The 13,104-nt window shown below is 43.4% G+C and overlaps 1 protein-coding gene across 1 annotated transcript in view; it reads left to right on the top strand.

The window, feature by feature from the left end:
* Positions 1 to 327: 327 nt before the first annotated feature.
* Positions 328 to 13,104, top strand: part of ZNF804B (zinc finger protein 804B) — a 307,240-nt gene continuing 294,463 nt past the window's right edge. Inside the window, exons 1-2 of the mRNA XM_081931482.1 lie at positions 328 to 427; positions 4,101 to 4,273. The gene's annotated coding sequence lies outside the window, so the exon portion shown is untranslated. The remainder of the gene's footprint in view (positions 428 to 4,100; positions 4,274 to 13,104) is intronic.

The following is a 13,104-nucleotide window of genomic DNA, read 5'->3' as shown; positions in this document are numbered from 1 at the left end:
ATGAAACCATCTTCTCCACTCTTGACAGGTCCAAAGGGGTCTTGTAATCTTGTTTGGCTTCGGATTTTGGGTGTGTGTTTTTTTGTCAACACATGCAAGCAGACCCTCTTACAAGTCTTCTTCAGACCTTGCTACTATATGCTGCTATGAGGTTAGGGGGAACCATGTGTAGGCCCAGCATGCAAGAACTCACTGAAGAGGGTGACTGTGAGTGCCATAGGACAACAACAATAGTGCCATTGTGATTTGTGCCTGCCATTTGCCCCTCGGACATGCAAGCCAAGGAAGGGCAGCTTGTGACTCTCCAGGTCCTGTTAGATCCTGCATCTCCCATCAGCCCCAGACAACATGGCCAATGGTGGATGAAGACAGGAGCTATATAGACCAGCAACACCTGGAAGTTCAGATTCCTCACCTCATTATAACAGTTAGCATTTAGTATTAATATTTAGTTAGTAATGCTCTCTGCTCTCTGTTTGTCACTGACAGGACGTCCCAAGGCATTTGGATCCCTGAGGCAAAAGACAAAATGGCGCCGCACTTTCATTCCACACACACAAGTGGACTAGACTGGAAGTTCACTCTGACTCCAGTGCTGATAATAATAATAATAATAATAATAATAATAATAATAATAATAATAATAATAATTTATTATTTATTATTTATACCCCGCCCATCTGGCTGGGCCTCCCCAGCCACTCTGGGCGGCTTCCATAAAAACCAAAAATACAGTAAAATCACACGTTAAAAACTTCCCTGAACAGGGCTGCCTTAAGATGTCTTCTGAATGTCAGGTAGTTGTTTATCGCTTTGACATCTGCTGGAAGGGCGTTCCACAGGGTGGGCGCCACTACCGAGAAGGCCCTCTGCCTGGTTTCCTGTAGCTTTGCTTCTCGCAATGAGGGAACCGCCAGAAGGCCCTCGGCGCTGGACCTCAGCGTCTGGGCAGAATGATGGGGGTGGAGACGCTCCTTCAGGTATACTGGACCGAGGCCGTTTAGGGCTTTAAAGGTCAGCACCAACACTTTGAATTGTGCTCGGAAACATACTGGGAGCCAATGGGATTGATGATGGGATTGTGTCTTCCACCATGCCTAAGGGCCACTTTAAGGAGCACAAAACTGGCTGCATGGCAAACACAAATCTGTCTTCCAATTTGTGGTGTTGGGGAGATGTGTGCAGGAGAAATGGCAGGGCAAGACTGTTGCCTCTCTGCTCCCCCACCAGCCGACTGAGATGGCCAACCTGTTCTGTGTTTTTATTTATTTAAAATTGTCTAGTCCACCTTTTGAGGAAAAATTCCTCCACAAAGTGCCTTATAGATATGATAAAACACCTCCTGTGTGTGTGGTTGTGTAATGGTGGAGTCAGGCCAGATCTCTGGACTCTTGTAGACAGCCAGCAGTTTGTTTGTGTGTTCATTTAGTTCTGACCCCATCCTTGCCCTCCAGTTTTCCAAATAGAAGTCTAATAAAATCTGTTTCTGCTGCTGAATAGTTATTGGGGAATTTAATGTGTGCTATAATTTGTCAAGAAATTAGTTTTGACAGAGAAGTTCATTGGCAGTTCAGCTCCCAGCCATTTTAGAGGGCAAAATTGTCATGGTTATGGCTGCAAGAACTGTATTCTGGTTTTGTAGTGCCTTATTTTTGCAGCTGTGGTATATATTTACTTTACCGTTAGAGCTTAACCATTACATAAATACAGTAAAATAGTCTAGGGAGCTAAAGATGTGCTGTTTATGTCCATCTTTCTTGGCTTCTCTAGATTGTGGGCACGTATTTTTATATTTCCCGTAACTGATTCTTTCCTGGAAACAGCTGGTAATGAGCCGAAAGCTCACCAGAAGAATGACCAAAAAAGAGGAAAAAATGATCTGGAAAACATGGCAAACAGAAAGCAGCTTTTCTAAGAAATATTAGAATATAAATTAAACCCAGATAAAATTAATTGGTGATTTTTAAAAATAAAGTAAAATAAGGATAAGAAACTGTTAAGTTTGGGTCCAGATTCAGACCTTTTGGATCTGTTTGGCCAAAGTTATTTGGGACTGTGGTTTTGAGGGATACATTGACCTCTGTAAATAAAGACAGAAAGCCCCCAGAGAAAAAATAATCATAGAACTATACATAGGGTTGTGGCTAATTAAGTTACAACCCATAATGTGCTATTGTTGCTCCAACCAAAGCTACATTGAGGGCATATCCAGATGTCAAAAAGTGCTGCTTGAGGTTAGACAATAGAAACATGGAAAGATAACGTGACCATGTTTCTGAAGGCTATGATGCAAAACACCAGATATTTGGTCTTCTGATTGGTCAGGGAGCACTGTTATTACCAAGCATTAAACTGACTAATCATGTTTCCTGAAAGAAGCATAGTATGTCACAACTGACCCCACCACTGTCTCAATTTTAACCTGAGAGAAAATAAATGTTTATTTTCTTGTTGGAACATAAGCATAGCCTTTTGCTTGATGAAACCAAAGATCATCTGGTACAGCAACCTGTTCCTCTCAGTGACCACTTTTATACCTCCAGGAAGGCCACAGGCCAGCATGAACAGCCCTCCTCTGCTGTCTCTCTCCCACCCAGAAACTTTTACCCAAGGGTATATTACTTTTTGGCAGTACATGCCATAAATTGGTAAATTAAACAAACCTATTCCAAATCTAGGGACGCGGGTGGCACTGTGAGTTAAACCACAGAGCCTAGGACTTGCCGATCAGAAGGTTGGCAGTTCGAATCCCCGTGATGGGGTGAGCTCCTGTTGCTCGGTCCCTGCTCCTGCCAACCTAGCAGTTCGAAAGCATGTCATGTGCAAGTAGACAAATAGGTACTGCTCCAGTGGGAAGGTAAACTGCATTTCCGTGTGCTTCTCTGGTTTGCCAGAAGCAGCTTAGTCATGCTGGCCACATGACCCGGAAGCTGTACGCCGGCTCCCTCGGCCAATAAAGCGAGATGAGTGCCGCAACCCCAGAGTCGGCCACGACTGGACCTAATGGTCAGGGGTCCCTTGACCTTTTTATTCCAAATCTACTGCTAAGTAATTGTTCTTGATGGCCACAAGTTCCGGTATTATGTGAAAGGGAGAGGGGAAATTGTGTCCCTTTCTACATCTCATGCATAATTTTATAGACCTCTGTCATTCGTGTCTCTGCAAAAAGCAAGCTTGCTCCATCTTCCATGGGACAGCCCTTCAGATATTTGAAGATGGCTATCCACCTAGCAGTTCGAAAGCACTCTTAAGTGCAAGTAGATAAATAGGGACCGCTTTATAGCGGGAAGGTAAACAGCGTTTTCGTGTGCTGCGCTGGTGCTGGCTCGCCAGCTGCAGCTTCGTTACGCTGGCCACGTGACCCGGAAGTGTCTTTGGACGGCACCGGCTCACGGCCTCTAGAGCGAGATGAGCACGCAACCCCAGAGTCAGACACGACTGGCCCGTACGGGCAGGGGTACCTTTACCTTATCCTATAATTTCTCGGTCTTCTCAAACATACCTAACTCCCATGACCGTTCCTCATAAGGCTTGGATTCTAAAATGTAGCTGATGGTAACATTCTTTAGTAACTCACTGTTGGAGGGAGAGCTTTTGGTTCCATTGTGTGCTGGTGGTTCAGCTGATTCCAGAACCTATGTGCAAATTCCACTTATTTACAGCCGGAGCAAGAGAAATGTATCGGGTGTTGTAGGCAATGTGAATAATTCACCAGTGTTTGTGCGTCAGCTGTAAAATTTCACTTTGGTAGATCACAAGATTGCACATGTGGCAGAAATATTTGTCACGATCCCAGCCTTAAATAATCGAGAAAATATTCTGCAATGAAACTGTTACGCTTGCCAAATAAAAGTCTGTAGTGTTTTATCTCCGTTGGCATCGCAGGAGAAAAGCGTAAAGCGTGCACCACTGAGTCCTCCATCATTGGCAAAGATGTATGGATCTCTCACTAAGACCTACACCTACTTAGTCCAATAGATTAACTACTGCATCACAATACTTTACCAGAAGCAGAGGTTTAATAACAATTGTTTTTCATTTTGATTGGATTATAACGATTTTAGTGAATTCAGTTAAAATGCGCACTTTATTATGCACAGGCACCTATATTTCTTTCTGGTGTTATTCTGCATGTTCAACACCTTTCCTGTACTGCAACTGGCTGCTGAGCACCCTGTTTGAAGCAAGTGGAACAAATGAAACAAGACCTAAATACCGTACTTCTCCTCCTACACCCTTCCTTGAAACTTTCCATCCTCTTCTGCTTGCGCAGGTATTATGCTGATACTTCCTTATTCTGCTTTTAGCACACAGATCTTGTCCACACCAGAGTAAACCATGTATTTGCTACTTGCATACCCATTTGATTTGCATAACCCACACAATGTTACACTCAAACAACACAGGTTCCAATGCTTCCCCCCTGTAATTTTGGGTTTACTTTATAATGGGGATAATGCAATTAACGGGGGGAAATCAAGCTGCAAACCACTCCCCTTGGGGTCACAGTCAATTTGCTTTAGTGCTTCAGAGTGGGTGGATCAGCCTTCACATTCTGCTGCTCCACTTTCTATGCCCATTACTTCCGTGTTGCTTTCATTTCTTTCCCAGCTAACATGCCCGTCTCTCTCTCCCCCTCTTCTTTGATCCCTCAGATTACCACAAAACCAGAAAATTGTGCAGGCGTTAAAATTTTCTACACCAGATATTGCACAGCAATCTGAAATGCTTTTCATTTATGTTCTGGTGGTGCTCTAAAATATTTCCAGTGTAGATAATGCACTTTGCATGTGCTTCAAAGGTTTAGTGTGCAGGCAACCTGATGGTGGCTCTCTATGGACTCAGGCAGAGATCTCCCCCATCGCTTGCTACCTGATACTTGTGAGTGGCGTTGCTGTAGTTTGAACTCGGGACCTTTTTCATGTAAAGCTCCTATTCTACGACTGAGCTAAGGTCCTTTGCCCTTCAACCAGATGAGCGACACATGGCATAAAACATTAATCTACTCTTCTTAACTAAAAAGAGAAGCACCTCATGCAACTCAGGCTCAAGACTTCCACAGCGCCGTGCACCCCAGTTGCAGCAAGATAAGGCAGCTTTTTGCAGCACTAGGAAACTATTGCTCTGCTTAGATTAATTTTGAAATTATATTTCAGAAGTCAAAGCTTCCCATGAAACTGACATTCTTCTAAACAGTTCAGGTCTCTTAATCAGTGTCATAATGGCAGACAGCTGGTCTTTCATGTCGCTCTCCTCTGCCAAAACAGCTTTGTGTTTCGTTTCGTTTGTGCTAACTCCTCAGTATTTTGTTTTGGGGGAAGGATGAAGACACTGATCTGTTTGCTCAGACAGAAAACTGAAGAACTGTAAAATGCACATTTCTGGGGAGAAAACGCCTGCAAAGCATCAAGCATGGGGAGATTTTGCTTCATTAATGAAGCAGATGAACAAAAAACCATGCCAGAATAATCGATTCAAGAAAGAATTGAATTAAGTTACATCCACACCATATATTTAAGATTTAAAGCACAGGTGACACATGTGGCTTTTCCCCCTCAGCTCCCTTAACAAACTTCAGTTCCCACAATTCTTCGGGAAGCTATGTGGTCTAAATGTGCTTTCACTATATGGCGTGGGTGTAAACTTAGTGACAAATTCTGTTGTCAGTAAGTAGAGCGAGACATCTGACAATGCTAGGTTCATGTTGCTTCCTTGCTGTGGGCTGGCTTAAACTGTCTTAAGCCCTTAAGCAATATTTACCTTTGTGAGTACTCATGTACAGGCTGTTCTTTGGCTGTGGACAACTGAGCAGCGTGTCATGCAGAAAAAGGAATGCTTTACAAAACAGCCTTTATATCCTTAAGAAACGTCATGATGGATGTTACTTTGGCAAGCACAACAAAATTCAGCTGCACATTTTCCTTAAGCACTGAACAAGGGAAAGGCCCAGAGGGTTGTGCAGACAGCAATGAATTTATGAAACTCTTCAAGCCACCTTATCTCTGAAGGATACTGGGTCCTCTCATAATGAGGTCTGATTGTGCAGAAGGATAATTGCTGTAACTAATGCCTGCTTCCCCCCCATATCCATTAGTAGGTTAGAGCCCATTCACCCTAGAGCTTCCTTTGTGACAGAAGTGACCCAAGGGATTAATTATATGTTATGGTGTGGTTTCTTCATAGGAACATACGAAGGTCCATTGTGGCGTAGTGGTTAGATTGTTGGACTAGGACCTGGGTTCAAATCCCTGGTCAGCCATGAAACTCACTTGGGCCAGTTGCAGTCTCTCAGCCTAACCTATCTCACAGAGCTATTGCAAAGATTATATAGGGAGAAAAAGAACCATGCATGCCACATTGAGCTGCTTGGAGGAAAGGTGCAATAAATATAAGTGCAATAAATATAAATATAAGTGCAATAAAATGAATGGATAGATGGATGAATGAATGAATGGATGAAACTGCTTTCTACCAGGTCAGACTAAATGCCAGTCTAGTTTCTGGAGGAATGGTGACCCTCCAGAAGTTGCAGAACTTCAACTCTCATAGTTCTTGGCCATTGGCTCTGTAGCCTGAAGCTGTTTCAGGGTTGGAGGTCAACAACATCTGGAGGGGCAGAGCTTCCTCATCCCTTCTGTACTCCTGGTTGTGACTCTCCACCACAGGATCTCAGTAGATAAAGGTCCTCCTCATATTTATTTGATTAGTTTAACTGGAGATGGCAGGAGTTGAAGCTGGGACCCATTGCCTGCAAAGTGCATGTTCTCTTGCTGAGCTGCACTCTCTCTCCAGCTTGTCCATGTCTGCAAGGAGCTTTAATTTCTGTAAGGACATGTAAGGTGCCAGCGGGCTTGAACTGGGGACACTGGATTTTGGATGTTTTAGACTTTGTGCTATCAGGACAGCTCTCAAGCTGTGGGAGCTCTTGGCTGTGTGGCATTGCTCTTCAGTGCCACACAGACATTAATCAGAAGGGCATATTGTGATGGAGCTTCCAGTTATGAATACAGCTCCATCATTAGGAACATGCATGGTACACACAGGCAATCATCATGCAGTTAGTTACATGCTATGAAGGCACAGCAAACTGTTGTGCAAGGAAAGAAATCTTCCTGGAGAAAAAGCCATAAACTAGAAGTTTGCGAGAGTATTGACAGTTCAAGATAAGGGGAAGGGGAAAACAAGGCTACAAATCTATCAAGAACTGCAGAGGTATTCCTATCCAGTCCTATCTTGACTTTTCCATAGGGCTGAGCCAAGGATCATTAAATATAATGGAGTTTCCTCTCCACCATCAAGACAAGGGATTTTGGGCTACCAATCCCTCTGTACTGCATAGTTCCAGTTGCACTTTTTTACAAGAAGTAAAAAAGAAAGAAAGAAAAAGAGAGGAGGATGAGATGGTAGAGATGTTGGTACCGTGCAAATGTGTCTGCAGGAAGTCCAGATTGGTTCCGCCAGTACATTTACACTGCGCTGGCCTCCCCACCACCTCCCCTCCCCTTGTCCCTCTGGTACGCAATAACCACCCACCTGGCAGGAAGCTAATAGCTGCTGAGCTACTTCTGGGTCTGTAACTGGTCAGTTGGTTAGTTTCTTGCTTGATCACCTCCCCACAGGTTAACCGGGATACAAAGGCAAGGTAATGGATTCCTTTTTATTCCTTCCTTTTTGCAAAGGTCACACATGCTGTGCGGTAACGCCCCAGTCATGCCCAACCCTTGTAACAAAGTGAGACAGAGAGCACACAGAGAGAGAACATTTGCAAGTGTTTTTGCACTGGTTACCACCAGTGTCATGCTGGGTGCCTGACACTTGGGCTGTTTGCCATTGCACTGCCATCTGCCCCACTCATCTGCTGTCGACATTTGGGGATTCTACTTATGCAATATTTTTATGTACAAAATCCACAGCGTGTTGCATCAGAGGATGACACCTGTAGATGTGAATTAACCACAGCTTTCGCTTCTGAAATGCATAAAAGCAAGTGAGGCAGCTCTTTCTCAGCTGCTGCTCTTGGGCATGTCACAAAGGTATGGGGTGGGGAGTTGTGACTTACACATCTGCTTCCTTCATATTTGATACAATAGGTGGATATTTCATACCTGGGTACCTTTACCTGCCTATTAAATATAATGCACCAAAGTGGCTCTGGCTTCTCCACCATATCTTTCAAAAAGAGGAAATGGTTATCAAAGGAAGGGAAAAACACAGTGACAACTGGGAAGCCCTTAGCAAATTCAAAGTAACTGTTTACAGTCATACCTCGTGTTGTGTTAGGTTCATGTTGTGTCTTTTCATCTTGTGAATGTGACAAACCAAGAAGTGTATACTTCCGGGTTTCGTCGCATGCACAGAAGCATCCTGCACACTTTGTGCATACGCAGAAGTGCTCAATCGTGCTGCACACATGCGCGGAAGAGGCACTCTAGTTGCGGACTTTTCAGGGTGCAAATGGCCCCCCAGAACGGATCGTGTCCACAACTAGAGGTACCACTGTATATGATTAATGTGTAAATGTGGGGCAGCCAGTGATAGGAGGCAGAGGAAGGCACACATCCTTTCTCTGGGAGATACCCATTTCCCTCAGCTCAGCTTTGAAGGATGCACTTCTGCTGCCTTCATGCTTACACTTTAAAATAGTGATGTAGCACTTTTGTGTGCTAAGGAAGTAACACATTTTCGGTGAGCTGATCTTATCTGCTGAACAATCACTGCCCCACCCCTGCCTTTTCCGCGTCTGTTGGCAAGAAGGAGGGCCAACCCAATACATTCCAGTGCCTGAGGCTAAGGAAAAGATGGCACCCATCTCATTATTCCTCATACAGAAACTGGGGTGGCAGCTAAATTCCTCTGCCTCCCACAGTACTGTTAATGAGATAGTGTCCTCCCTGCTACCTGAGAGCAGCAGGCTAGTTGTGGGGGTGGAGGACAGGCTATAGAGCACCCACCACCTTAACAGAAGAGTCCATCCAAGGGGCTCAGGACGGAATAGTGAGAGGAATGCCAATGCTGCCTGATTCTGCCTAATGGTAGGGCTGGCCCCGATGCCATGGTAGATGGCATTTTTACTTAGAAATGCAATGTGTTGGTGATCCAAAGAGAGGCACAACCATGGACTACTCTTCTCATGGACACCTTCTATGGCAACATACTGTTTTAACATAACGGTCACTAATACTCGGGTGACTGGGCATTATGCTTATAGTTAAGAATGTGTGAGTGAGGAGTGGGGCTGAGCTGCCCCTCCCTCTGGAATCCATAGAAACTGTGCAGCCATCTGAAGGAAGGTTTCCATGGGATCTGAGCAATCTGGGTTGGAACGATCAGGTGGAAGCCTCTACACATGAAAGCTTCCTCCCTTCAGAGAAGTTTGCACAGTGCAGATTTATGTCCCCATTTCCATGCACTCTTTAACTGTAATGATAGTGCCCAAAGAAGGTGTGTGATGGACAAAATACTGGGGTTCAAAACTTTGCTACCTTTCTGTGTTCATCACCTCCTTTCTCTGTGAGGCATTATGGCTAAGGGTAGACAAATCTGTCAGTTTCAGTTTCTCTTATTTTCTCATTTTCCCAATTTTAAGTACAAGTATCCACATTCAATCTGTGATTTTTTAAAACATTCACCAGCATTTTAGTGTACATGTTTCTCCTACTATATATAGTTTCATATGCAATTTTGCCTAATATATGCATTTGCAAGCTATTTTCCCCAATATAATGCATTATTCTATGTTATTTTCACCCATCATCATCATTATCCCAGCTTTTTCTCCAATGAGCTCAAGGTCGTACATACTTCTTCCCTTCCTCCGTTAATTCCCACAACTACTCTGTGGGAGTAGATTAGGCTGAGAGGAAGCAACTGGCCCAAGGTCACCCAGTGAGTTTCATGGTCAAGTGGGGATTTGAACCTTGGTCTCCCAGGTCCTAGTCTGACACTCCAAGCACTGCACCACACTGGCTCTCACTGTAGACATTTCTTGATTGGAGAAGTGAATTGCAAAATTCAGAGAAGCGTGAGTTTCAAAGTATAGCTGTGCTTTGGTTTGTGTTTTGTTTTGGGAGGTTTGAATTAGGCAGGGCTGAACTAAAATGTGAAGTGAACGAATTTTTCTGATGGTTTCACTGCTTTCCTAAAATGAGAACTGGAAGGAGGAGGAGCACAACCTCCGCATCCATCTGAAAATATTTTATCGTTCCGTCTTTCTAACTGGTGCATGTTCCGGTTCTTTCATCTTGCACCTATAGCTTCTCATTTTCTTTGTAAAAACTATCTAAGGAAAGAAAACATGCAGTAATTGGAAGTACAGCAGATGGCTGGGATGGTAATGTCAGGGATGAATGAATCAGTCTGTTTCTTCTCCATGCCTGTTCCACACATGTTCATCCATACTTCCCATTTCTGCAGTCCTCTGGGTTTCTTTTACAAAACCTGCATAAAAAATGCATTAAAACAATATTTTTAACATATTTTCTCTCACATTTCTAATAGTATTTTCTCTCACTTTTTTTTTTAGCCAAGAACTGCATTGTCATTTCTAGGAAGTGGTTCATAACTAAACACTGCAATTCTAGCCCATACCTAGGGATAAATGGGGATTACATCTAAGTAGACACGGTTAGGATTGCAACCTGTTATAGATCTGTTAGTCTGGGAGGTGTGGCTCAGGCCAGTTCGTACTGAAATTCACAAAGATCAAATTCCTGTGTTAGGATTGGCCAGTGTGGTGCTCTGCAAACTACAACGGCCACTATCCCCAAACATTCACTATCCAGGCTGGGGCTGATGGGAACTATAGTTCCATACATATTATGTTGACTATCCCTGTCCTAAGTAGTAGTTAGCATGGATAAAAACAGCAGCAGACTTCAAATCTGACTTCTACTTCTTTTTCTTTCCTCTCTCTCTCACTCTCTCTGAGTTCTAGGATTATATTGGTCCTTGAGAATGTGCTCACTTAAATCTCCTTCTGCCTGGTATAGTATAAATTCAGGTCCTCTTTGTTGGACAACCTCTAGATGGCATTATGGTACTATAAAGCAGTTGAAAAGGAGTGTGTATTTAGGAAATCATTAAATTTTTACCAAGGGTATAATGTGTTCAAAGGGCTACTATCCAGACCTTTCTTGGGCTATCACAGAATATCAATTCCCAGTGTGTACGGAGTGGTCCTAGTGTTAACACTGATGTACATATTTTAGAAAGTATGAGAAAATTATTGAACATTAATAATTGAACCTCAAGTAACCGTGCTTTAAAATATTAATAGAGATTTCATTCATTTTTAAATACCAAAAAAGCATAGTACTTATTTTCCTATCAGTGGGGTTTTTTAATATATAAAAAAGAATAGAATATTTATAGCATTCATATTTGACTACTATAGCAGTCATCTTTGAGTTATAAGAGTGCAAAGTGAAGGTATCAAAATAGAAGAAATCTCTCTCTTTTTTTATTTGCTTTGGTAAGCTGTGGTGACCTTTTCGTATTTTAAACTTTACATATGGGTTTGAAAGTAAGAAATATGTCACAGTCTCCCACATATGCCCTGCTGGTTATGCATATGCCAAAAACACTTGTGGTTGAAACACTCTCATGTCTCAGCATCCACGGTTCCTGTCTACTGAGACCATTGCAGCAACTGTACACATGGCTTTCTCCTCAGTTTTTAAAAGATCAGGTCCCAAAGGCAAGGGGGTGTATGCTGTATTCAGAGAGAAATATAAAACTCAACCGAATCTTGGAGTGCTTCCGGATGGGGGCCTAATTTGGAAACAGGTCATTGGCAACAGTTTCTGTATCCCCCCACCCATCCTATTTCTCCTGAATTGAATTCTGGGCCAGGGATACACTCTGGGATTTTGATGTAAACAACACTGTGTGATTCTACAATAAACACCCAGCTAGAACCACCCTTGGCATCTCTGCTTGGTATCCTTGTTGTGTTCAGCTTAGCATGCATATACTTTTTGTCCATGGCAGGGCTGGCCCAACCATGAGACTAAGTGAGGCAGCTGCTTCATGCAGCAGATGTTGGTGTACATGAAGTAGCAGTGAGGTTTTGGAAACACACGTGCCACATGGTCTACCCTGTGCCACCTAACCTAGGCTCTTACCCGAAACACAATTACAACAACTCTTGCTTGTAACTAAGGAAGAGATCTTTATTAAGACTATTTTGTTGTTGTTTAGTCGTTTAGTCGTGTCCAACTCTTCGTGACCCCATGGACCAGAGCATGCCAGGCACTTCTGTCTTCCTCTGCCTCCCGCAGTTTAGTCAAACTCATGCTGGTAGCTTCGAGAACACTGTCCAACCATCTCGTCCTCTGTCGTCCCCTTTTCCTTGTGCCCTCCATCTTTCCCAACATCAGGGTCTTTTCCAGGGAGTCTTCTCTTCTCATGAGGTGGCCAAAGTACTGGAGCCTCAGCTTCAGGATCTGTCCTTTTAGTGAGCACTCAGGGCTGATTTCCTTCAGAATGGATAAGTTAGATCTTCTTGCAGTCCATGGGACTCTCAAGAGTCTCCTCCAGCACCATAATTCAAAAGCATCAATTCTCCGGCGATCAGCCTTCTTTATGGTCTAGCTCTCACTTCCATTCATCACTACTGGGAAAACCATAGCTTTAACGATACGGACCTTTGTTGGCAAGGTGATGTCTCTGCTTTTTAAGCAGATGCTTTTTAAGGTGCTCTCTAGGTTTGTAATTGCTTTTCCCCCAAGAAGCAGGCGTCTTTTAATTTCGTGACTGCTGTCACCATCTGCAGTGATCATGGAGCCCAAGAAAGTAAAATCTCCCACTGCCTTCATTTCTTCCCCTTCTATTTGCCAGGAGGTGATGGGCCCAGTGGCCATGATCTTTGTTTTTTTGATGTTGAGCTTCAGACCATATTTTGCGCTTTTCTCTTTCACCCTCATTAAAAGGTTCTTTAATTCCTCCTCACTTTCTTTTTATATATATATATATATATATATATATATATATATATATATATATATGCAGGTTTTGGTGTCCTCGGGTGTCTTCCCGTGTAAAAGTTGGGGTGTCTAGGCGACGTTTCGACGAGGTCTCACTCGTCATCTTCAGGCTGGTGCTTTC

The sequence above is a fragment of the Podarcis melisellensis genome, assembly GCF_964234715.1.
Source record: "Podarcis melisellensis genome assembly, chromosome: 12".
NCBI lineage: Eukaryota > Metazoa > Chordata > Lepidosauria > Squamata > Lacertidae > Podarcis > Podarcis melisellensis.
Note: the sequence above shows the minus strand (reverse complement) of the source record. Positions and strands in the feature narration are given on the sequence as shown.